Source organism: Solanum dulcamara, chromosome 7 (genome assembly GCF_947179165.1).
Source record: "Solanum dulcamara chromosome 7, daSolDulc1.2, whole genome shotgun sequence".
Taxonomy (NCBI): Eukaryota; Viridiplantae; Streptophyta; class Magnoliopsida; order Solanales; family Solanaceae; genus Solanum; species Solanum dulcamara.
Genome location: NC_077243.1, coordinates 67,882,742 through 67,908,824, shown reverse-complemented (window position 1 = coordinate 67,908,824; position 26,083 = coordinate 67,882,742).

The following is a 26,083-nucleotide window of genomic DNA, read 5'->3' as shown; positions in this document are numbered from 1 at the left end:
TACCTATAGGGGTGAAATGCTTAGAATATCTACGGCACATAACGTACTCCACCTCCTATGTAGCCTCCTCAATAGGTTGGTGCCTCCACTGCACTTTCACTGAATCAATATGCTTTGATCTCAACTGTCTAGTCTATCTATCCAAAATAGCAACAAGCTCCTCCATAAGTGACAAGTCGTGATCCAAAGCAACAGAGTCCCATTGAATCACATGAGAGTCATAGTGCCAATATCGCTTAAGCATTAATACATGAAACACAAGATGAATGGGTGAAAGGTTTAGGACAAGGCTAATTTATAGGTCACCTCCCCATACTTCTCTAACACCTCAAAAAGGCCAATAAAACTCAAACTAAGCTTTTCTTTCCTCCCAAATCTCATCATACCCTTAGTGGGCAACATCTTGAGCAACACTCACTCACCAATAGCAAATGACACATCACGAGCACAACTAGCCATATAAATCTCCTGCCTACTCTAGACAGTCACAAGGCATTGCTGAATCAACTTTACTTTATCCATGAAATCTCTTAACAAATCGTTATCCCAAGGTCGTACCATAAAAGAATCAAACCATACCACAGGAGATATACACCTCTTCCTATATAAGACCTCAAATGGCGCCATATGGATATTGGAATGATAATTATTGTTGTAAGCAAACTACGCAAGAGGAAGAGACTAATCCCAATGACCACCAGCCCATGACACAACTCGGAGCATGTCCTCAAGTACCTGAATAGTCTGCTCCGACTGACCATCGATCTGAGGATGAAAATCTCCCGCATAGAACTCTAGAAGTGTGAGATAAACGACGTGCCTCTATCAGACACAATAGAAATGGGCATTTCATGCAACCAAACTATCTCACGGATGTAGATCCTAGCCAACTGATCCACATTGTAGCTAGTCTTCACTTGAATAAATTAAACTAATTTGTTCAACCGATCCACAATCACCTAAACTGAATTATGTTTATCCAAAGCCAAGGGTAACCCCGGCACAACGTCCATGGTAATTCGCTCCCACTTTCACTCGAAAATAGGCATTGTTTGCATAAGACCACCCGATTTCTGATGCTCATACTTCACTTGTTGGCAATTTAAATACTTATCCACAAAATCAACAATGTCTCTGTTCATGCCACACCACCAATAGTGTTGTTTCAAGTCATGAAACATGTTTACCGCTATCGGGTGAATAGAACACTTGGAACAATGAGCCTCCTCCAATATCATGCGTATCCAATCACCAACCTTAGGCACACAAATACGACTGCTAATCCTCAAAACTCCCTCAAAATCAAGAGAAGCTAACTTAGCTTCACCTCTCAACACTTTGGCCCAAATAGTCCTCAAATTGTCATTATTAAACTGATGTACATAAGTCTGATCCATCAAGGTAGACCTAGCCTCCACAAAGGCCAAAATGCTATGAGATGTAGAAATATCAAGTCAAATCAACTGTCTAGCCAATGACTGAACCTCCAATGACTGAACCTCCAAAGCCAAAGGCCTCTTCTCCGCCTTAAGGAAGGCTAAACTCACTACTAAAAAGAGGCTAAAAAGTGACAGAACCAAAAATTATGGATAGGGTCACAACAAAACTGTGACGGATAAAACGACGTTGTCCATCATTTTTATTTATTTATATTTTTTAAAATTAAAAGCGACGGACAGGGACGCTTAGTCCGTCGCTTATTTTGGTGGTTTTCTGTGCCAAAAATAAATATTATGTTTATATAAATATTTTATATATTTTGGTAAAAAATAACTATTTATAAATTAAATATTATGACGCCATCCGTCGTAAGTAGTTAATTTTTATTTATTATTTTTTTTAAAATAGTGACGGACAGGGTTGCTAAGTCCGTCGCTATTGGTCAAAAGATTTGGTCAACCAATTTAAAATAGCGACGGACTGGGTCTCTTTGTCCGTCGCTTTTTAGAAAAAAATGGTAGTCAAATATTTTTAAAAAAGTGACGGACTTAGAGACATTGTCCGTCGCTTTTATTAAAATATTTGGGAGGTAGATCGTATTTTTTTCTATTTTGTCTCTCTCTAAACTTTCTCTTCTCTCTCCCTTCTCTCTACAAATCCGTCGCCTCTCCTCATCCCACCATCGTCCCCCCACCCCCGTCGTTGTCCCCCATTTGCTCTCTGCCTCCACCTCCACCTCCGCCACTGCGTCGCTGCTGTCCAGTGATGCTTTAGGAGTCTTTATTCATCTTTAAGAGGTTAGGGCTTAAACCTTATAAAAATTTTCAATTTTTTTTAATTTGTCATATGTTAGTTAGTTAATTAGTTGATTGCATTTAGTTTGTTATAGTTCATTTGTATATTGGATTGTGAAATTAGTGAATATAGTTATAGTTTTGATTTTAGGGCTTAAGTTAGATTTGGGTTGTTGGATTAGATTGTACATTTTTTAGTAATTTGTGATGTTAGTTAGTTAATTAGTTTATGCCATTTATTTTATTGTAGTTTATTTGTATATTGGATTGTAAAATTAGTGAATCTAGTTATAGTTTTGATTTTAAGCTTTAAGTTAGATTTGGGATTTTTGAATTAGATTGTAAATTGGATAGTAATTTGTGATTTATTAGTTCGTTAATTAGTTTATTCCATTTAGTTTGTTGTAGTTTGTTTGTATATTGGATTGTAACTTAGGAAGCTTTGAAGTTTGAAACTTAGAGAAAAATATTGGAACTTAATTAGGGGCCTACGTTTTAGGACTTTAGAACTTATAATTAGAATAATTTAGATACTTGAATTTTAGAATACTTAAAGTTAGAAGTTGAACTTAATTAGAACTTTGAAGTTGAACTTTTTGTTAACTTTAGAAATCTTGTTGAAGTTAAGCTTCCTTTTGAACTAATTAAGCTAATATTGAACTTTAGAATAACTTAGATACTTGAATATAGGAAATTTTGAAGTTTGAAACTTGGAAAAATATTGGAAAATGGATACTTGAATTATAGGACTTTAATTTAGAACCTATAATTAGAATAACTTATAAGGTACTAATTTTGAACTTTAGGTTTGTATAATTTTTGAAATCTTTAGACTTTAGAACTAATTAAGCTAGTAGAGTTAGATAATTAAAGTCATGAAGTTGAACTTTAGGGCTTTTGAAGTTAAACTTAGAAATTTTTTAGGTTTGTATAAATTTTGAACTCTTTAGACTTTATAACTAATTTGAATAACTTAGATACTTGAATTTTAGGATATTTGAATTTAGAACTTCAACTTGAATGTCATGAGCTTTGAACTTAATTTTTACTTGAATTAATTAGAAATTGAAATTAATTATAACTTGAATTAATTAGAATATAAAATTAATTATAACTTGAATTAATTAGAATATGAACTTAATTATAACTTGAATTAATTAGAACTTGAACATAATTATAACTTGAATTAATTAGGACTTGAACTTAATTATAACTTGAATTAATTAGAACTTGAACTTAATTATAACTTAAATTAATTATTATATAAATTAATTATTTATAACTCGAATTAATTATAACTTGAATTAATTAGAATTTGAATTTAATTATTATATGAATTAATTAATTATAACTTTAATTAATAAATATTATTTCATTAATTGTATTTTTATTTATAGAAAAAAGAATTGGGACACACTCTCTATCCTCATGAAGTCTTTAAAAAGACTCATGTGAAAAAAATGACTAATGCGTCAGATCCAAATGAGTGGTGGAGGAAAGGGCCGAACGAGCCTATGTAAATTATTTAACATAATGTATAATATATTTTGATTCAGACTTATATATATATAGATATATATATATTATAACTCTTATTTTTTAATATGCAGCAAGATTATGAGCAGCACATACGTGAGATGAGAGATTCGTTACAGCTAACGCCTGAACGGTCCACTCAAATTTGGGCAGAAAAAGTGGTTGGAGGGAGCCATAGGGGTATTGGATGGTCACCTTAAGCCGAGGCCGTTGACGAGGTTCATATAGCTGCTATGTCTCAGCAAATTGCATAACTTACATACGCATTGGCAGAATCTAAGGAAAAAAGGATTGAGGAGCGAAAGATTATGAATGAACAAATTGAGCAAATCAAAGAACAAGTGTTCAACCTCGCCCGTAAGACTCAGCCCCATCATTCAAGAGGGCCCACTCTGGATGACTCTGACAATAGTGTTGAATACATAGTTAATAGTCCTTAGATTCCTTATATTAGTTTATGAATATTTTGAATTTTTTTTGTTAACTTTGAAAGACTTTAAATCGCTCTAAATTATGACTTTATTCGTTTTAAGTGTTTAATTAAGCTTGTTATTATGTATTTTACTTATTTTATTTGTTGTTAGTTGTGTTGGAATGGATTGAATTGCTATAAAGTGAATTAAATTTTAATTGCAGGTGGATAGCAGAAACTACACAGTTTCTGCTCAAAAATATTGCAGAAAAACGACAGACATGGTCCTTTAGTCCATCACTTTTCTGCAAATATTTTTTTAAATTTTTCCAGAAAAGCGAAGGACAGTGACCCTATGTCCGTCACTTTTCTGGAAATTTTTAAGAACACCAAGAACAAAAGCGACGGACGAAGATAATTAGTCCGTCGTTTTTCTAAAAGAAAATTAAAATTTTAAAAATATAACATCACAATCCGTTGCTTTATATTAAATAATTAATTTTTTAAAAAAATAAAATGGTGGAGTCCGTCATTTTTTGCGACCCTATCCATCACTTTTTAAAAACATCGAGCAAAAAAGCGATGAAAGTGATTGTGTCGCTTTTTCGTCGAGTTTGTCAAAAAAGTGACGCAATCCGTCGCTTTTTTGCATCATTTTTTCATAATTGTTTAGTAGTGACTACCCATGCTAAGTGCTTTTTGACTCAAGGCATTCGCTACCACATTAGCCTTTCTCGGATGATAAAGAATGGTGATGTCGTAGTCTTTCAACAGCACCAACCACCTACTTTGCCTTATGTTCAGATTAGGCTGAGAAAACATATATATATTTAAGGCTACGGTGATCGGTAAAGACCTCGCAATGCACACCATAGAGATAGTTCCTCCACAACTTCAAAACAAAGACCATTGTTGCTAACTCCAAGTTGTAAGTAAGGTAATTCTTCTCATGCACCTTTAGCTGTCTAGAAGCATAATCTATAACTCTCCTCTTTCTGCATCAATACACCATCCAAATCGACTCCCGAAGCAACACAAAACATAATGAATGCTCCTCCAGGTAGAACTAGAATAGGTGTTGAATTTAATAACTCTTTGAGCTTTTAAAAGTTCGCGTCACACTCATCATTCCATTGAAATGTCATGGTCTTTTGCGTTAGCCTGGTCAAAGGGGTTTCAATAGAAGAGAAACTCTATACAAACCATCAATAATAGCCCGCTAACACAATAAAGCTTTAAATCTCGATAACTGAAGTAGACGTAACGCAATCATGAACCGCTGCAACCTTGGTTGGATCGACCATAATCCCATCCTTAGTCACTACATGACCCAAGAACTCCACAAACTCTAGCCAAAACTCACACTTGGAGAGTTTTGCATACAACTTCTCCTCTCTCAATTTCTGAAGTACGACCCTCAAGTGACTAACATGGTCGGCCTTATTCTTTGAATAAACCAAGATATCATCAATAAACACAATCACAAAGGAATCTAAATAAGGCCGAAATACCTCGCTCATCAACTCCATAAAATTAGCTGAGGCATTAGTCAACCCAAAGAACATAACAACAAAGTCATAATGACCATAACGAGTCTTGAAGGTAGTCTTCGGGATATCAGATTCCCAAACTCTCAATTGATGGTAATCGGACCTCAAATCGATCTTAGAGAACATTGATGCATCCTAAAGCTGATCAAAAACATCATCAATGCAAGGTATAGGATACTTGTTCTTGATGGTGACTTTGTTCAACTGTCGATAGTCAATACACATCCTCATAGTACCATCCTTCTTATTCAAAAATAAAACCAGTGCACCCCACTATGATACACCATGTCGAATAAACCCCTTTTTCAATAAATCTTTCAATTGTTCCTTCAAATCTTTTAATTCTGTCTGAGCCATCTAATAAGGAGAAATAGAGATGGGCTTAGTTCCCGACTCCAAATCAATCACCAAATTGATACCACGGTCTGAAAGAACACCCAACATGTCTGTATGAAGCACATCCATAAACTCTCTCATCACCTTGTGATCTATAAAGAAAATGACTCCTTAGTAAAATCACTCACACGAGCCAAGTAAGATAAACAATCTTTTTCCATCATAAGACGAGCATGAATATAAGTTATCACATCATTTAGATATGAACTCAAATTACCCTTTCACATTAAACCAGGCAAACTAGGATAAGCTAAGGTCACAGTCTAGGCATATCTATCTAGGATCGCATGATAGGAAGATAACCAGTCCATGCCCATTATCACATCAAAATCAAGCATATATAATAAAATCAAGTCTGCTCGAATTTATCTACCCAAAAGTATACCACACACACCCGATATACTCAATCCACCACTAAAGATTCACTACCGAGATAGATAGAGTAATAGTCACAACAAGGGGCTCACACATATAATCAATACCCACGTCAAAATAAGTCGAGACATAATATTAGGTTGACCCTGGATCAAATAATACTGAAGCAGAATGATGATAAACTGGAACAATACTTGTAATGACTGCATCAGAGGCCTCTGCCTCAAATCTACCGGTATAGCATAGCATAATGATGTTCACCACAAGCCTGTGAACCACAACGACCAAAACCTCGAGATCCACCCTTAGCATCCCGGGTTCCTCCTCTACCACTCTGTGAAGCATGGTGCACAACTGGGGTGCGCATAGAACAAACAACGGTTATCTCGGGCCAAACAGTAAAAGGAGCACGTCTGGGGAAATCCTGAGTCTTATGCCTAAACTCTTCACACACATAGCAGCCTCGAGGACTCGACCCCTGTTAAGGATAACTAGAAGTGTCAACATGCCCTGTAGAGCCCAAACAACAGCCATAACTAGCCTGACCCAATCTGGATACACCTGTACTATCTGTGCCCTGAATCGCCGCTTGCATTGGCCTGCCCTAATAACCCTAGGTACTTGGACCCGAATACTCTCTTCCTCTAGAGGAATAACCATTGAAATGACGATACTGATGGAACCTCTTGGGGCTACCCTATTTAGTATGTCAAATACTTTAATTATTCTGACATGGTCGATAATACTCTAAAATAAGCCATCTAATAGCATAAGAGAGGTTGTAGCCTCCTGAAGATAATCGGTGAACCCCTTCACCAACTTACGGATACGCCCAAACTCATCATAACATACACGACAACTCATGAAAATGAGCGTCGTACTCAGACACTGATAGGGAGTCCTGCTCTAATTTATCGAACTCATCCTTGCGTTGATCATGTAGGCTATAAGACACAAACTTCTTGAGGAACACCTCTGTTATGTCGGAAATAGACGGTTTAAAATTAATTTCAATTTTTTAGAGAAAAAATCAATTTTAGAAAAGAGGAGTCGCCACTTAATTTTTGTAAAGAAATTAAGAAAACTTAATTTAAAAGACCCTAACAGATTTAAGTCTTAAAAATTTAGAGAAAAAGGTACGAGGTTCTTATTTCCAATTTGAGAAGGTGTTAAGCATTCAAAGTGGCCGCTAACGCGCGGTTATCCGACGATTTGAAAATTTATTTGACTAACTTTTAAAAATATTAATTTTAAAGAAAGCGAAGACTTTCAAATTATTTTTTCCTTTTTTTTAAAGAAAAATGATCAAATTTAAACACATGTGTATAAAAAGAAAACGTAAAAAGTTTATTAAATGACTAAGCAAAGGTAGAAAATCATTTAAAGAGTAAATTAACATGAATTGGTTTATCTTTAGAGAAATCTAATTAAGTTAAAATAAATTAAAATTAATATCTAAGCAAGCATAAATAACATAAGTAAATAAATTATTACAACCCAAATTGATACAAATAAACAATAAATAACACATGAAAATATTGTCCGATACTTAGTTTCTGTATGTATGGACTAAGCTGTTGGGTCATCTGCGTTTTGGGCCTTAAGAAAAATTCCACAATATATCGCAGTTGTATATACATTATATATCGGACTGTATATATAATATATATATAGTGTATACAATATTATTTCTATCTATCAAACTATATACACATTGTATACCACCTGTTTGTTCCCTGTATATCACTGTATATCAGACTATTATACACTATATACCATATTTATTCCCTGTATCTACTATATATTAGATTATATATACATTGTATACAGTGTTTGTTCCTTGTATCTGTTGTATATCATTGTATATCATTATATAAGACTATATATACACTGTATACAATGTTTGTTCCCTGTATCTGCTGTATATCGTTGTATATCATTGTATATAAGACTGTACATACACTGTATACAGTGTATACAATGTTATTTTCCGCATGTATTCCGTGTATACAGCCTAATTTCAATATTAAAATCATGAATATTACCTCCCTTTCCATGTATCAACTTTCCAACAATTTGAGCAGGATGATGGAAGGCTCAAAACTCAACAATATGCAAGAATGGAGACCAAAGATGGACTCGAATTGATATCACATGCACCAAAATAAAATTACATAAGCATCTACTCATTTTAAACTAAACCAAGAAATATATCATGATATGTTAAATTATTAAATTGATGGTCATCCTATAAGTGACTAACAACATGCTAACTAGCTCAATTTTTAAAAAAGAATTAAATCAATTAAGCCATGAAAGTTCTAATTATATAACAACTTTAAGCATATTTTGTTATCTAAATCATGTTAAAAGAAAAAATTGAAAACATGAAAGTCTATATTGTCAAAGAAAGCTACTTGAAAAAATAATGGACAAAACTAAGAGCTTTCATGAAATAATCATAACACATGATAGTTATTTAATCCTAACATATGCTAACTATAAGAAACTTCTATCATTAATCTAATTATTCTTAATAAATGCTAACTAAAAAAAATGAGACTACAAATCAGCTAAACATAAAATATGAAATAATTAAATAAAATAAAGCTAAAAAAAGATTTTACCTCTTTCCGGGCCGAGACTGAAGACGATGAGTGGAAGACAACTTCACCACCACCCAAGAGCTTGATGGAACTCCAATCTATAAAAAAAAAGATTAAAAATTTAGACTCGAACCTTCGTGGGTTCGATGTTATAAGAATATTGTTCTTAGCCTAAATTTCAACTCCAATCTCCTATTTTCCTTGAAGAAAAATATAGATTGAAAGCTAGAAATTTTCACAATTTTTAGATTGGGGACAAGAGTCCAAAATCCTAGTCAAGTTAAGAAAATTTCTAACTTTGGGGTGGTTAAAGAACCTCCATCTCCTTCCCCTTCTGAATAAGAATATGAGCCTTTATATAGGCTCCAAAAACTTTAAATTTTCATACAATTTTCGATGTGGAGTTTGTGATTTCTTTTTTTCTTTTAAAATTTTCAAAAATGCAAACTATAATAAAACTATCTAACTAACATTGTATTTAGTAAAAAATAAAATCTTTTGAGGTGATTTTTGAATAACCACATAAATATTAATTAAATATATAGTTATATAGAAATATGTATATTATACTAAAATTTATAAAAAGATAAAAATAGTTAAGAATAATATGAAAATATTTTATTTTTTATAAAAGCTAATTATTTCAAAATATTCGAATTCAAAAAAAACTCGATAGCTAATTTGCTTTGTGGATGGTCAAAATTCGGTGTCAACAGTTGTTCCTTTCTTTAGATATGATTGATAAAAGAGATCCTGAACAAAGAAAATTGACAAATCCAATTTTGGCCGACTCCATCTTCATCTTTCTGAAAAGGGGTTGGTACAAATTTTGAATTATGACTGGACCCCACACGCCTTTCGATAGAAATGTAGTTTACTGTGGTGGAAGTCATTTCCTTAGCTCGTGTCCTATGAGTTTGACATTATTCTTCGGACTGTGTCCCAATTTGCTGCTAAAAGGATTCCACGTTGAGCTTCATCCTCTTTGATGTCGTTCGCACTTTCTTTCATCCTCTTTGCATGTTGAAAAATCCTCATTGATTCATTGGTAGGATAATGCTACTCTATCAGTAGGATGATGATTCATTGATAGGATACTTGGCAAAATAACTGTATGTCCATCGGTAGGATGAATGAAAGTGATCCATTGGTAGGATATTTTGGCAAAATAATTGTCTGTCCATTGGTAGGACAAATGAAGATCCATTGGTAGGATATATTGGTCCATCGATAGGACGAATGATGATCCATTGATAGGATAATGCTGCATGTCCATTGGTAGGACGAATGAAGATGATCCATCGATAGGATGATGTATGTCCATTGGTAGGACGAATGAAGGTAATACATCGGTAGGATATTTCGGCAAAATAACTGTCTATCCATTGGTAGGACGAATGAAGATCCATTGGTAGGATATATTGGTCCATCGATAGGACGAATGATGATCCATTGATAGGATAATGTTGCATGTCCATTGGTAGGACGAATGAAGGTGATCCATCAGTAGAATGATGTATGTCCATTGGTAGGAAGAATGAAGGTGATCCATTGATAGGATGATGTATGTCCATTAGTAGGATGAATGAAGGTGATACATCAGTAGGATATTTCGACAAATTAACTGTCTATCCATCGGTAGGACGAATGAAGATCCATTGGTAGGATATATTGGTCCATCGATAGGACGAATGATGATTCATTGATAGGATAATGTTGCATGTCCATTAGTAGAACGAATGAAGGTGATCCATCAGTAGGATGATGTATGTTCATAGGTAGGACGAATGAAGGTGATCCATCGGTAGGATGATGTATGTCCATTGGTAGGACGAAAGAAGGTGATCCATCGGTAGGATATTTCAGCAAAATAATTGTCTGTCCATCGGTAGGACGAATGAAGATCCATTGATAGGATATAAATATGTGTCCATCGATAGGACGAATGGTAAAACTCTGAAAGTAGCGGCATCATACCATCATATACGGCATCATATCATTGTATACTGCATTATATCATTGTATACAATATCATATCATCGTATACGGCATCATAGCATCATATACGGTATCATATCATCGTATACGACATTATACCCTCGTATACAGAATGAATATGCAATGGCCCTCTTGGCAAATGAATATACAATGGCCCTCTTGGCAAATGAATATGCAATGGCCCTCTTGGCCAATCAAAATGCAATGGCCCTCTTGGCAATGAATATGCAATGGCCCTCTTGGCAAATGAAAATGCAATGGCTCTCTTGGCAAATGAAAATGCAATGGCCCTCTTGGAAATGAATATGCAATGGCCTTCTTGGCAAATGAAAATGCAATGGTCCTCTTGGCAAATAAAAATGCAATGACTCTCTTGGCAAATAAACATCCAATGGCCCTCTTGGCAAATAAATATGTGATGAACCTTTTGGCAAATGAAAATGCAATGGCCCTCTTGAAAAATAAAAATGCGATGACCCTCTTGGTAATGTCATAAAATAAAATGGCCCTCTTGGCAATGAATATGCAATGACCCTCTTGGAAAATAAAAATGCAATGTCCCTCTTGGCAATGAATATGCAATGGCCCTCTTGGCAAATAAAAATGCAATGGCCCTCTTGGCAAATGAAAATGAAATGGCCCTCTTGGAAATGAATATGCAATGGCCTTCTTGGCAAATAAATATACAATGACCTTCTTGAAAAATAAAAATGCAATGGCCCTCTTGGCAAATGAAAATGCGATGGCCCTCTTGGCAATGTAATGAAATGAAATGGCCCTCTTGACAATGAATATGCAATGACCCTCTTGGCAAATGAAAATGAAATAGCCCTCTTGGCAATGAATATGCAATGGCCCTATTGGCAAATAAATATGCAATGACCTTCTTGGCAAATGAAAATGAAATAGCCCTCTTGGCAATGAATATGCAATGGCCCTCTTGGCAAATAAATATGCAATGACCTTCTTGGCAAATAAAAATGCAATGGCCCTCTTGGCAAATGAAAATGCGATGGCCCTCTTGGCAATGTAATGAAATGAAATGACCCTCTTGGCAATGAATATGCAATGGCCCTCTTTGCAAATGAAAATGCAATGGCCCTCTAGGTAATGTAATGAAATGAAATGGCCCTCTTGGCAATGAATATGCAATGTCCCTCTTGGCAAATGAAAATGCAATGGCCCTCTTGGAAAATGAAATGGCCCTCTTGGCAATGAATATGCAATGGCCCCTCTTGGCAAATAAAAATGCAATGGCCCTCTTGGCAAATAAATATGCAATGACCCTCTTGGCAATGAATATGCAATGGCCCTCTTGGCAATGAATATGCAATGGCCCTCCTGGAAAATAGATATATAATGGCCCTCTTGGCAATGAAGATTCAATGGCCCTCTTGGAAATGAATATGCAATTATCATCCTCTTGTATGATTTGACATGTTATCAGTTTTTTTGAACAAATTATTTTCTTTGGGACTCATGTCTTTGGTAGAAGTTTATACGAGGTCTCGGTGGCTCGCATCTTGAATTTGTGTTTGGTCCATTCTTGCAATGTTGAAGATCATTTGAAGTTGACTTTGAACTTCTGACAATTCTTGATGAAATTTTTGAGATCTTCTTCAAAAATTCTATCCCAGTTAGATCTCTTGACAAATATCGAGCTGCTGAAAAAGGATTTTGACATTCTTGTGGAATTTTTGAGATCTTCTCAAAAATTCTGTTCCAGTTGCATATATTAACATAATCTCTAATCTTGACTTGCTGGAGATAGTATCTTCTTGTGAATTTTTAAAATCTTCTCAAAAATTCTGTCCTAGTTTTCATTGTAAGGGAGAAATAAAAATCTTACAGGGAGCATGCCCGAGCCATTATGGCGCCTACATATCCTGTTGGTGCAGGAATCATGTCAAATGTAGTTCCAAATCCTTTAGATGATGAATGCTGCAAAATTTGAGACAAGATAATCAGTAGACACATGTGTAATATGAGCATAATGATATGGAAAATTGTATTCCTTGCAATATTTATAGCTTATAAACAAGAGACATGCCGCTCATTTGAGATGGATGATCCAATAAAGTCAAATAGGCATCGCACACCGATGGAATTAGCCTAATGTCACATTATTTAAAGTAAACCATCCAATTTCAAAGGAAAAATGCAATTTTATTGTTTTTTCTTTTAGAGAATATAAAGAGATAGTCAAAGTTTGACTACAATTGGTACCAACAGTTAGGATTGTATAGAAATATTTATCACTTCCTTTCTTTTAACTGAGATTGACTTTGAGGTAATTCCTACAGCTTCAAGTAGTATCTCAAACATACTTAAGTGTCGACAAGATTTTTCATCTTTCTTCAAACAAAGGTTTAGAATTATACCAATCCTCATATTTCAAGTGTCCTCACAATAAAAAAAGTCTTATTTCACACATATCTGAAGTGTTTGATTTGAGGACATTTTTCAAAGTGCACTCACACTCTCAAGAAAGTTTAGCGCATGCAACTGTGATACCATATGCTTGGCCTGCATATAAGTCTCCACTAATGTGAGAATATTTGGAATGAGATCATATAGGGCTTGTTTATTGGCTTGTAATATAGGCTTAGGGACGGGTGATATATCTATTTGAGATAAAAGTGACTTAATCTCTCCTTGAGCATCACACTGAATATGTGCTTTCGATGATTGATACGCCTTTTGGCGCCCGATCCTCTTTGTTATCTTCTTCTTAGATTTCGACTTCTTTTTGAGTCTTTATTTTAGAGGTTCTTTTTTCACCCCCTTTCTTTTATCTTGACTTCTTTGAGTCCTTATTTGTTAGAGCTTTTCTCTTTTCACCTCTTCCTTTTGAAGTTTCTACTCTTTTGTTGGAGTAGTTTCCTTTTCGTCTAGCATCGACCTTGTAGGATGTTTTTTTAAAGTCTTCTTTGCTTTGTTGACTTTAGAGACTTTACGTCTTTTGCCTTTGGCAATTTCAAAGTTGGATCTTCTTTTATAATTTGCACATATTCGGTGCGCTCAAGGAGGTTGAGCCAAGAGAGGGATAGTGCATGTAAGCACTTAGAAGGGAAAGGGCTAAGATGTGGTTGTCCAAAGAAAAAGATTCAGGCTCAAAGTGGGGAAACTAGGGATTAATATTATTTGGTAGGCTTTAAAAGATACAATCGGGTCAAAAAAGGCCTACAATCCTTTGTCAAACCAAACATAACTCGGGATTTTGCTTCAACAAACATTCAGGCCAAGTTCTAGATCAACAATGTGATGCAATTGAATTTTAGTCTAAAGCTCACCACACAATGCACTTGAAGCCATGAGGTTAGTTTTATTCTTACCTTGAATGCCTGCAAGAGAATTTTCAAGCATCACAAAAGTACAAATGAAAGATACCAACAGAAACTATGGTTTACCACAAAGCTAATCTTTTTCATCATACCAAATATTTCGCATGCTCCTAACTGTATTCATCCTAATCAAGAAGATATGACTCTTAAAATATGTACACAATTTATTATTTTATTTATTTTTTATTTATTTATTTTTTGGTTGAAAAATGAAATACCGAACCCAAGAAGGGCTGCCTACGTATCTCATCGAGATGAGAATCAGGTGTGCTTAGTTCTTGCAGATATGATATATAAAATAATTTAAAGATTTAGACAAATTCAGAGTGACGTCTCTTAATTCTAGTGCTCGTTGACATCTTCAGTTGGGGAGTGTTTTTTGCCTATTTGCACCAATACATTTTGTGTCCTTTCAACCATCGATGGGAACACCTATTGTTGTATTATTTTTCTGATATTCCTCAGAGATTATATATTGATGTGTTCTTCCAATTTCCTATAGGAATCACTTGTTATGTTCTTTTGGTGATTGTCTCTTATGACTTGAATTCTTCCAATTATTCACGAGAATCATACATTGTTATAACCATCCCCGACTATTGCCGGGGATAGTTTTTCTGCAAAGATATGAGAAAGGGGTAAAAGCGGGGCCATTATAAAAATAAGTAACAAGATATAGGACTAAGACTTCATAGTCAAAGACTCCCCTGATTTATCTTTCCGACTGTGTATTGGTGTCTTGTGAAATTTAAGGGCATCATTATTTTCTATGAACTCTTTGTCCCTGCAAGATCTCTATGAGAAAGGGTTATGATTTTTTATAAATTAAAGAATTGAAAGAGATTAGGGTTAAAGTTTGTGGTGAAATGTTGCCGCCGATTTGGAATTGTCGTGATTCCCTCTCTTGAAATAATGTCGTTTCTCTTGCGTACAAAGAAAAACTTCTTAGTTAGGAAGAGGGTGTTGACCTAAAAATTGAGATCTGATCATTTATCGCATGATGTCCTTTGATAACAGCCTCTACAATGGGAAAAACAATCAACTTTGTTGAACCCTCGATCTTTGAGAAATAAGCAAGTTTGATTTCCGACACAAATCAGTTTATCCCTAAAAAAGAAGAATAACTCAAAAGCCAAAGTATTAGTCCGTGTTTGTAATAATTGATGCAAGATATCACACAAAGAACTAAACATATAAATGTTGCTTTGTTTGAAGATAAACTAATCCATGGGTGAAGAAAGACTAAATGGACAGAAATTGACCCATTTTAATTTTACGATTGATGTGTGAGAAAGGTTGACTTGTGTTGAATTACGAATTTCTTGCGCTTCAACTTTTGTACCCCCATTCTTCTTAGATGAGGAAGAAGTTCTCAATTTCTTTGAAAGAATGAGGATAAACTAAAAATTTCAAAGACAGGACCGAGCCTTAAAAGGCTGCCTACGTATCTCACAAAGGAAAATTTAGGTCCGATATAGTTTAACCAGATCGAGACCTTTCCAACTTGAGATGAAAAATCAAGTATTTTTTGAAAGGAAAGAGTAAGATTTAGGACTTGAAAGTGAAATTCGAATTTTGTAGTAAAACTAAAGACTCTAGGAACATTTGGTCGCACTTTCGAACATTTTCTTTCGATAGTGGGCTAGAGTGTCTTCAAATAAAGCAACACATTCATTCAAATAGTTATAACATATAATAGATAAACAGTTATGGTGTATCCTAAACAGATATGTGACCTTTTTGTGCCAAAAGTAGGCCTAACGATTTGAAGGATGTATAGCATTATTTGAAACACTCCATTGCCCCAAAACTTATATTTATACAAATATTATGAATAAACTGAATGGGGATACATAATGGAGAGAAAGGGATACTAATGATCAGTCCCACGCAGGGGTACAATCCTAACTAAACCTTCGTGGAAAATCCTTCGTTCTTCACTTCTTGACATCAACCTCTTTTGGATAGAATAGAAACTTGCGAAGATCCTTCTTTGACTAGACTAAGCTACTAAAATAAACTTTCAACCCCGATGGACAATGGTTTGTCAAATGGCGTATACAACCTTCAAATATAAACACATAGGTATGATCGTCCATTTAGGCCGAGGGCCATTTTGGACTTAAGGTGGTCTTTCTAATGGGCCCAATACTCCTTGGGTATTGGGTCATCTTAGGCCAATGCACTAAATTAGGATTTTGGTTTCGCTCTACGCTAGGTGGACTAGAGTGGGTTTTGAAAAAAGACTGGATATCTGAGTCGGACAAACTGCGGGCTGAATATAATAAACGGCGTTGGATGACCACGAACCAACTACCCATTTATTAATTCAAGAAGTAATGGTTATTTTCTGAAGGAACAGCCGCAGGTGACTACGTAACCATCCTTAATCCTAATGCAAACTATTTGTCATTTGGCGGAATTTAATGTCATGAAGTGCAACAATTATAATTTGTAAAATTTAAACAAATAAAAACAAATAAATATTATTATAAACATAGTCAAATAATCAAATCTAATGGTTAGAACCAATTAAATTCTCCAGTGGAGTCGCCATTTCTGTTATGTCGAAAATAGACGGTTTAAAATTAATTTCAATTTTTTAGAAAAAAAATCAATTTTAGAAAAGAGGAGTCTCCACTTAATTTTATTAAAGAAATTAAGAAAACTTAATTTAAAAGACCCTAACAGATTTAAGTCTTAAAAATTTAGAGAAAAAGGTACGAGGTTCTTATTTTCACTTTGAGAAGGTGTTAACCATTCAAAGTGGCCACTAACGTGCGGTTATCCGACGATTTAAAAATTTATTTGACTAACTTTTGAAAATATTAATTTAAAAGGAAGCGAAGACTTTCAAATTGTTTTTTTCTTTTTTTTTAAGAAAAATGATCAAATTTAAACCTTTGAAAATAATATACATGTGTATAAAAAAATGTAAAAATTTTATTAAATGACTAAGCAAAGGTAGAAAATCATTTAAAGAGTAAATTAACATGAATTGGTTTATCTTTAGAGAAATCTAATTAAGTTAAAACAAATTAAAATTAATATCTAAGCAAGCATAAATAACATAAGTAAATAAATTATTATAACCCGAATCGATACAAATAAACAATAAATAACACATGAAAATATTATCCGACACTTAGTTTTTGTACCCCTGGACTAAGCTGTTGGGTCATTTGCGTTTTGGGACTTAAGTACAATTCCACAATATATCACAACTGTATATACATTGTATATCGGACTATATATAAACTATATATAGTGTATTATTTCTGTATATCAAACTATATACACATTGTATACCACCTGTTTGTTCCCTGTATATCACTGTATATCAGACTGTTATACACTGTATACCATGTTTTTTCCCTGTATCTACTATATATCACTGTATATCAGACTGTATATACACTGTATACAGTATTTGTTTCCTGTATCTGCTGTATATCATTGTATATCACTATATAAGACTGGATATACACTGTATATAGTCTTTGTTCCCTGTATTTGCTATATATTATTGTATATCATTGTATATAAGACTGTATATAGACTGTATATAGTGTATACAACATTATTTTCCGCATGTATTCCGTGTATACAGACCAATATCAATATTAAAATCATGAATATTACTTTCCTTTCCATATATCAACTTTCCAATAATTTGAGCAAGATGATAGGAGACTCAAAAACTCAACAATATGCAAGAATGGAGACCAAAGATGGACTCAAATTGATATCACATGCACCAAAATAAAATTACATAAGCATCTACTCATTTTAAACTAAACCAAAAAATATATCATGATATGTTAAATTATTAAATTGATGGTCATCCTTTAAGTGACTAACAACATGCTAACTAGCTCAATTTTAAAAAAAGAATTAAATCAATTAGGCCATGAAAGTTCTAATTGTATAACAACTTTAAGCATATTTTGTTATCTAAATAATGTTAAAAGAAAAAATTGAAAACATGAAAGTCTATATTGTCAAAAAAGCTACTTGAAAAAATAATGGACAAAACTAAGAGCTTTCATGAAATAATCCTAAAACATGATAGATATTTAATCCTAACACATGTTAACTATAAGAAATTTCTATCATTAATCTAATTATTCTTAATAAATGCTAACTAAAAAAAATGAGACTACAAATCAGCTAAACATAAAACATGAAATAATTAAATAAAATAAAGCTAAATTTTTTTTACCTCTTTTCGGGCCGAGACGATGAGCGGAAGACAGTTTCACCACCACCCAAGAGCTTGATGGAACTCCAATCTATAAAAAAAAGATTAAAAATTTAGACAAAAATTTAGATTCGAACCTTCGTGGGTTCAATGTTATAAGAACACTGTTCTTAGCCTAAATTTCGACTTCAATCTCCTATTTTCCTTGAAGAAAAATATAGATTGAAAGCTAGAAATTTTCACAACTTTTAGGCTGGGGACAAGAGTCAAAAATCCTAGCCAAGTTAAGAAAATTTCTAACTTTGGGGTGGTTAAAGAACCTCCCTCTTCTTCTCCTTCTTAATAAGAATATGAGCCTTTATATAGGCTCCAAAAATTTCAAATTTTCATACAATTTTCGATGTGGGAGTTTGGGTTTTATTTTTATTTTTTATTTTTTAGAAAAAAATTAAAATTTTCAAAAATGCAAACTATAATTAAACTAACCTAACTAACATTGTATTTAGTAAAAAATAAAATCTTTTGAGGTGATTTTTGAATAACCACATAAATATTAATTAAATATATAGTTATATAGAAATATGTATATTATACTAAAATTTATAAAAAGATAAAAATAGTTAAGAATAATATGAAAATATTTTTGTTTTGTATAAAAGCTAATTATTTCAAAATGTTCAAATTCAAAGAAAACTCGATAGCTAATTTGCGTTGTGGATGGTCAAAATTGGGTGTCAACAACCTCAATAAACTGGTCCAAACTCATAGTAGGAGGACCGACAGGCCTACGGGTAGGTGCTAATCTCCACCATTCTTTAGCCACTCCCGCAAACTTAAAAGAGATATAAGAATTCCATGTGTCTCCAAGATACCCGAGTTGAACAACCTGTCCTGATGCTTGGTAAAGAGGTTATAAGCCTCCTTACCAATCATACCATCAAACTTGGGAGGAAATACTCTAATAAATCTCCCCAAAACTCTTCTTCTCTTAAGTAGACATAGCAATACTAGCTGAAATAGGTGGAGCCACAGATCTTGAAGGAATGAAAAGCAAGGGAAATTATATATCCAAAATTTGAAATCCAATACTCAAAGTCTAACCGATCAGTTTTCCCACCTCTTTATTTTGCTTCTCCACATCCTCATTAGGCTCGAATGGAGCCTCACTAGATCATTCTAAAAAATGACTACCCCTCTCGAACCTGATCATTACTTCTAACGCGAAAATAATAGATTAGAGGTATACAATATTTTGATATGAATAAATCGTATGAAAGGAATTAAAGGAAGGAGTTTATCCTATTAAGTATCTTGTAGCCTCTCAAAGATAAGTACGGAAAATCTACATACCGATATGCAACACTCTACTAGACAACCTGCTCTTTAACCTATGAGACTGATAACCTAGAGATCTTATCTCAATTTATCATGATAAAAAATCGAGGTCATAAAAGCACACATCTAAACACCCAACCTGATGTGTAAGCCTAAAAGTAAAACTCATATGAGATTCTCAAAGGGGAAGTCAGGCCACAAAAAATAAAGAAAAAGAAAGACAACAACAAAGATATCCCAAAATATGTTGTCACAAGTGTAAATAACATCTAATACAAGAACTTCTTAAGCATAGAGATGTGAAACACATGATGAATAGCTGCTAATTCTGAGGGAAACTCCAATTCATAGGCTACGTTGCCAACCCTCTTCACAATATGATAAGGACCAATGTAGCGGGGACTAAGCTTTTTTTTTTCCCAAATCTCATCACACCCTTCATGGGTGAAACTTTCATGTATACCTAATCATACACTTCAAACTCTAAATCTCTTCTCCTAACATTAGTGTAGGATTTCTGGCGACTCTGAGCAGTCCTCATCTCTCTTTGATGATTTTTACCATCTCCATAGCTTGGTAAACCAAGTCTAGTCCAATCAACTCAGCTTCACCAACGTTGAACCAACTAATTGGTGATCAACATCTCATCCCATACAGAGCTTCATAAAGAGCCATTTGAATACTCGAATGGAAGTTATTATCGTATGTACACTCAATAAGAGGTAAATGATCATCCTAATTACCTTTGAAGTTGATGATACAGGCTTTCAATATATCCTCCAAAGTCTGTATCATACGCTCTGCCTAGCCGCCTGTCTGCGGATGAAAAATAGTACTAAGGTTCACTCTTGAACTCAAACCCTTCTAAAACGACTTCTAAAAATAAGTAGTGAATTGAGCTCCCCTATCTGAGATGATAGACAAATGAACTCCATGTAGCATAACAATGTCTCTAAGATACAGTTTAGCATAATCCTCTGCGATGTACGTAGTCTTAACCGTTAAGAAATGAGCTAATTTGGTCATCCGATCTACAATCACCCAAATAGAGTAATATTATTATTGGGTTTGCGGTAAACCGGTAATGAAGTCCATGTTGATCATCTCCCACTTCCATTCCAGTATCTCAATATTTTGAGCCACTCCACAAGACCTTTGGTGCTCAGCGTTAACTTATTAGTAGTTTGGGCATTTGGACACAAACTCTGCTATATCTCTCTTCATTCCACTCTACTAGAATACTTCTCTCAAGTCGTGGTACATCTTTGTCGAACCTGGATGGATGGAATACCTGGAATTATGGGCTTCTTCCATGTTTCTCCCTCGAATGCCATCAACACTTGAAACACATAATCTCCCTTGATATCTCAACACTCCATGTCCCCCTTTGGCAAATGTCATTACCTTCTGCTTGTGAACCTCATCTTTCAGTTGAAGGAGAATGGGGTCCTGATCTTGCTTTCCTTTCACCTCTACATCTAGAGATGATTCAGCTCCATTCCAGACTATTGTACTGCCCTAACTAGAGTCAATAAGTTGAACTCCCAAATGCACAAGTCTATGCACTTCCTTTCCCAACTCCTTCTTTTCCTCTTTCACATGGGTCGTACTCTACATGGATAACCTGCTTAGAGCATCGACAACTACGTTTGTTTTACCAAGGTGGTAGAGAATGCTCATATCATAATTCTTGAGCAACTTTAGCCATCTCCTCTGCCTCAAGTTCAGCTCCTTCTGACTGAATACATACTGCAAGCTCTTGTGATTCGTGAATATATCCAAATGTACACTATAAAGATAATGACGCCAGATCTTAAGAGAAAATACCACAGCTGCTAACTCAAGTTCATGAGTGGGGTAGTTTCTCTTATGAGTCTTAAGCTTTCTAGAGACATAGACAAAGACCTTACCTTTCTGCATCAACACACATCCCAACCCAACTTTGGAAGCATCACAATAGATTATAAAACCATTTGTTCCCTCAGGTAGAGACAGTACTAGAGCAGTAGTCAATCTAACTTTCAACTCTTAAAAGCTTTTCTCGCAAGCATCAGACCATTGAAACTTAAGCCTTTTTCTGAGTCAGCTTAGTCAATGGTGAGGATATAGATGAGAATCTCCCAACAAACCTCTTGTAGTTACCAACCAAACCTAAGAAACTCCATATGTCAGTTAGAGAGGTGGGTTTGGGCCAGTTCTTTACTACTTCAATCTTAGTATCAACTCGAATTCCATCACCAGATATAATATGGCCTAGGAACGCTACAAATGCAAGACAAAACTCGCACTTCGAAAACTTAGCATAGAACTCCCTCTCCTTAAGAGTCTGAAGGATAATTCTAAGGTGGTTAGCGTGCTCACTCTTACTTCTAGAGTAGACTAAAATATCATCAATGAAGACAATCACAAATGTATCCAGGTATGTTTTGAATACCCGATTCATGAGGTCCATAAAAGTTGCACAAGCATTTGTCAATCCAAAGGACATAACAAGAAACTCAAACTGACCATAACGGGTTCGGAAAGCCATCTTCAGAATGTCATAGTCTCTCACTTTCAACTGATGATAGACTGATCTGAGGTCTATCTTAGAGAAGCATGTGGCACTCTGAAGTTGGTCAAATAAATCATCTATCCTGGGGAGAGGATACTTGTTCTTTATGGTGACCTTATTCAGTTGCCGATAATCAATGCACATTCTAAGAGACCTGTCTTTCTTTCTTAAGAATAGGATTGGAGCACCCCAAGATGAGAAACTTGGCCTAATAAATCCCTTATCTAGGAGGTCTTTCATCTGTTCTTTCAATTCGTTCAACTCAGCAGGAGCCATCCTATACGAAGGAATGGAGATAGATTGTGTATCAGGAAGGACATCAATACCAAAGTATATCTCTCTATCAGCAGGGATTCCGGGTAGATCCTCAGGAAACTCACTCACAACGGGAACTGACTCAAGAGATAGAGCCTGATCATTAATATTTTTGACTCGGACTATATGATATATGCATCCCTTAGAGATTAACTTTTTGGCCTTAAGGTAGAAAATAAATTTACCCCTAGTACTATAGAACTTCCCTTCCACTCTAAGATAGGCTTATTTAAAAATTGAAACTTTACAATTCTGGTCTTACAATCAGCTGAGGCATAATAAGCATAAAGCCAGTTCATGCCAAGAATCACATCAAAATAAACCATGTCTAACTCAATTAAGTAAGACATGGTATTCCTGTGATAGATTGACACAGTACAATCTCTATAGACCCTCTTAACTAAGATAGACTCACCAATAGGAGTAGACATACTAAAAGGCTCAAAAAGACACTCAAGAAGGATCTCAAATTTACTAGCCAAGTAAGGAGTCACAAAAAATAATGTAGCACATGGATAAAATAATGTAGCACATGGATAAAAATAATGTAGCACATCAAAAGAAAGGACTCGGAGCATACCAGTAACAACATCGGGTGCATTCTCTTAGTCTTGGCAACTACCTATAGCATACAAACAGTTTGTTCCCCTGCCTGCACTTGAAGCTGCACCTCTCTAATTACCTCTATTTTGTGGAGCTGCAGAAGAAAACTGAGCTCTACTACCTCCATCTCCCGGTCTCTTTGAAGGACACTCATTTTGGAAGTGACCTATCTTTCCACATCTGTAGCAAGCATTGGTGCCTACACCACACTCTCCCAAATGGAGCTTTCCACATCTAGCACACGATGACTTTCCTCTAGAACCTTGAGCCACACTTAATTAGGATAGAGAACCTTGAGCTCAAGTTCTGGTGAATCAACAACCTCTAATTAGGTGTAAAAGCACTTGTTAAAGAAGGTGCATAATTTAAAGGCCCCTTCTAAAAGAAGGACTTGTTACCCTTCCCTTGCTTCTGCTCGTTCTCATACCCACCAGACCTAGCCTTCTTGCTTAAGTGTTCATCTCAGTCCTTTTTCTTATCATTCTATCTTTACATGTTGGCCAGAGATAAACTTCCTCATCTTGAACCTCATATGAGAAATTATTTTGGGGGCATATTTGGACAACTGAATAAACTTTAAATCCTTTACAGTCATGCTCTCTTGCTTGATAAACTCCTCAACTTTTGCTTCTCGTAGCTGTTAGGGAAAGAAGTGGTCAAGGAAAGAGCTTTCAAACTCATCCCAAACTGCAGGTCCAGCATCCTCACCATGAATCTACTCCTACTGTTCATACCATACATTCGCCACATCCTTGAGCTGGTAGAAAAACAACTCAACACCCTCAACCTCGGTAATATGCATCGCTTTCAAGATCTTCCACATCTCACCAATCAAATTTTGAGGATCCTCCTCAACCTTAGACCCTATGTAGACTGGCGGGTTTATCCTTAGAAAATCTCTAATCCTTATGGTGGAAGATGACTCTTGAGAGCTAGATCTAGGAGTTGATGAACTATGGTTACCCATTTGGGCAGCTACCAGTTAAGTGAGCATGACAATAGCTCTTCTAAATTCTACCTTCGAAGTAGGAGTGGTATGAACAATAGGTATTTAGGGTACCTTAGTAGACCTTGCAGGTCTTTCCCTAGTTCTTGATGGAGGCATCTCTGACTGTCGAACCTCAGTGCTGGCAGCGGTTCTCTGACTGGATGTACGTTTAGAAGTCATGGTCTACAACGTATAAACGCATGAATTAGAAAGAAAGTTTTATAGAGTTAAACTCTATCGCACAAACTCAGATTATGAAAGAAGTGAAACAATTTCTAATGTCCTAAAGCCTCCTGATTATAAGTGTGGTACACGACACACCCCTAAGCAAGACTCTACTAGACACGACTTCATAGACACTATAGGACTCTTGAACTCTGTCTTTTGATACCAGGTTTGTCACGCCCCTAGAGGGTACCCTAGGCGTGGCCGGCACTCAAAAACCATCTCTAGCCTTCGAGAGAGCCATTTAGTCTCATCACTCATTCGTTCATTAGTAGAAGACTTAAGTGAAAATAAGGATACTTATATGGGATCGCCATCATCAATATCAAATGAAAGAAATAATCTTTAGAAGAAGTAGTTTCAAAGGAGAACTACTCTAATTACATCATCAAACTCTATCTATGAAGCCTCTAACACTATGATACGACGTCAATGACATGTCCATGGCTACCTCAGAAGAAATATAATACTCAACAATAATAAAAGGATAAAGAGTTCCTCCGAATACAAGAAAGACTCACCAAATAGCTAGAAAGTAATGATCTTCCACGATGCGCCTATTGAGGATCTCTAACACCTGTATCTACATCATAAAATGATGTTAGTACATGAAATGTACGAGTATGTAAAATGGTAGGAAAGTAAGGATAGATATCAAGAAACTCTTCTCAGGAAGACTCAGCTCAGAACTCAACATCAATATGTAATGCAAGTTTAAAAATAATAATAATAAGCAATGCTTACTCAGTTGGGAGTTTCTCTAACTGACAACCATCATTTATGATCTAGTGATGATACAACGAAGTGATTTCATTGCCACATCTATACAATATCTTTCCAGGATAAAGGACATCACCATCTTGGATTCAATCATCGAAGTCCTCTTTTTGGAACTTAAGAGGCATAGCCTCCATCCTACGCTGACTTCGTAGTTCTGGGGTTTGAGTCAATTAAACTCTTACCCAACTCGGTGTTCAATACTACTCCCAAAATATGTGTTTATATTAACATCATCATCTAGTCTTATTAGAATTTTATTTAAAACATCGAACTCTTCTCATTACCTCTTCATCGATCATTACACTTCAAAACTTCATTTACATCTCATCAAAATATCTTGCTCAAAACATCATTTAATCAAACTCATTTAAACTCAATTTTTTTGCTTTTTTAAAACTCAATAAAATATATATATAGTATTAATTCAAATCACTATTTTTATCAATAAATATTAAAAGCCAACATCTTTACTCAAAACGCGTGTAAAAATATTCATGAACATCAAATCAATTAGGGTTCATGAAAAAGTAGCCATGAACAATAATTCCAATAATATGAAAGATAAAAAAAAATCTCAATGCATAAATATATCTAACTCAATAGAAGAAGAATTAATTCATTTAGAATTCAA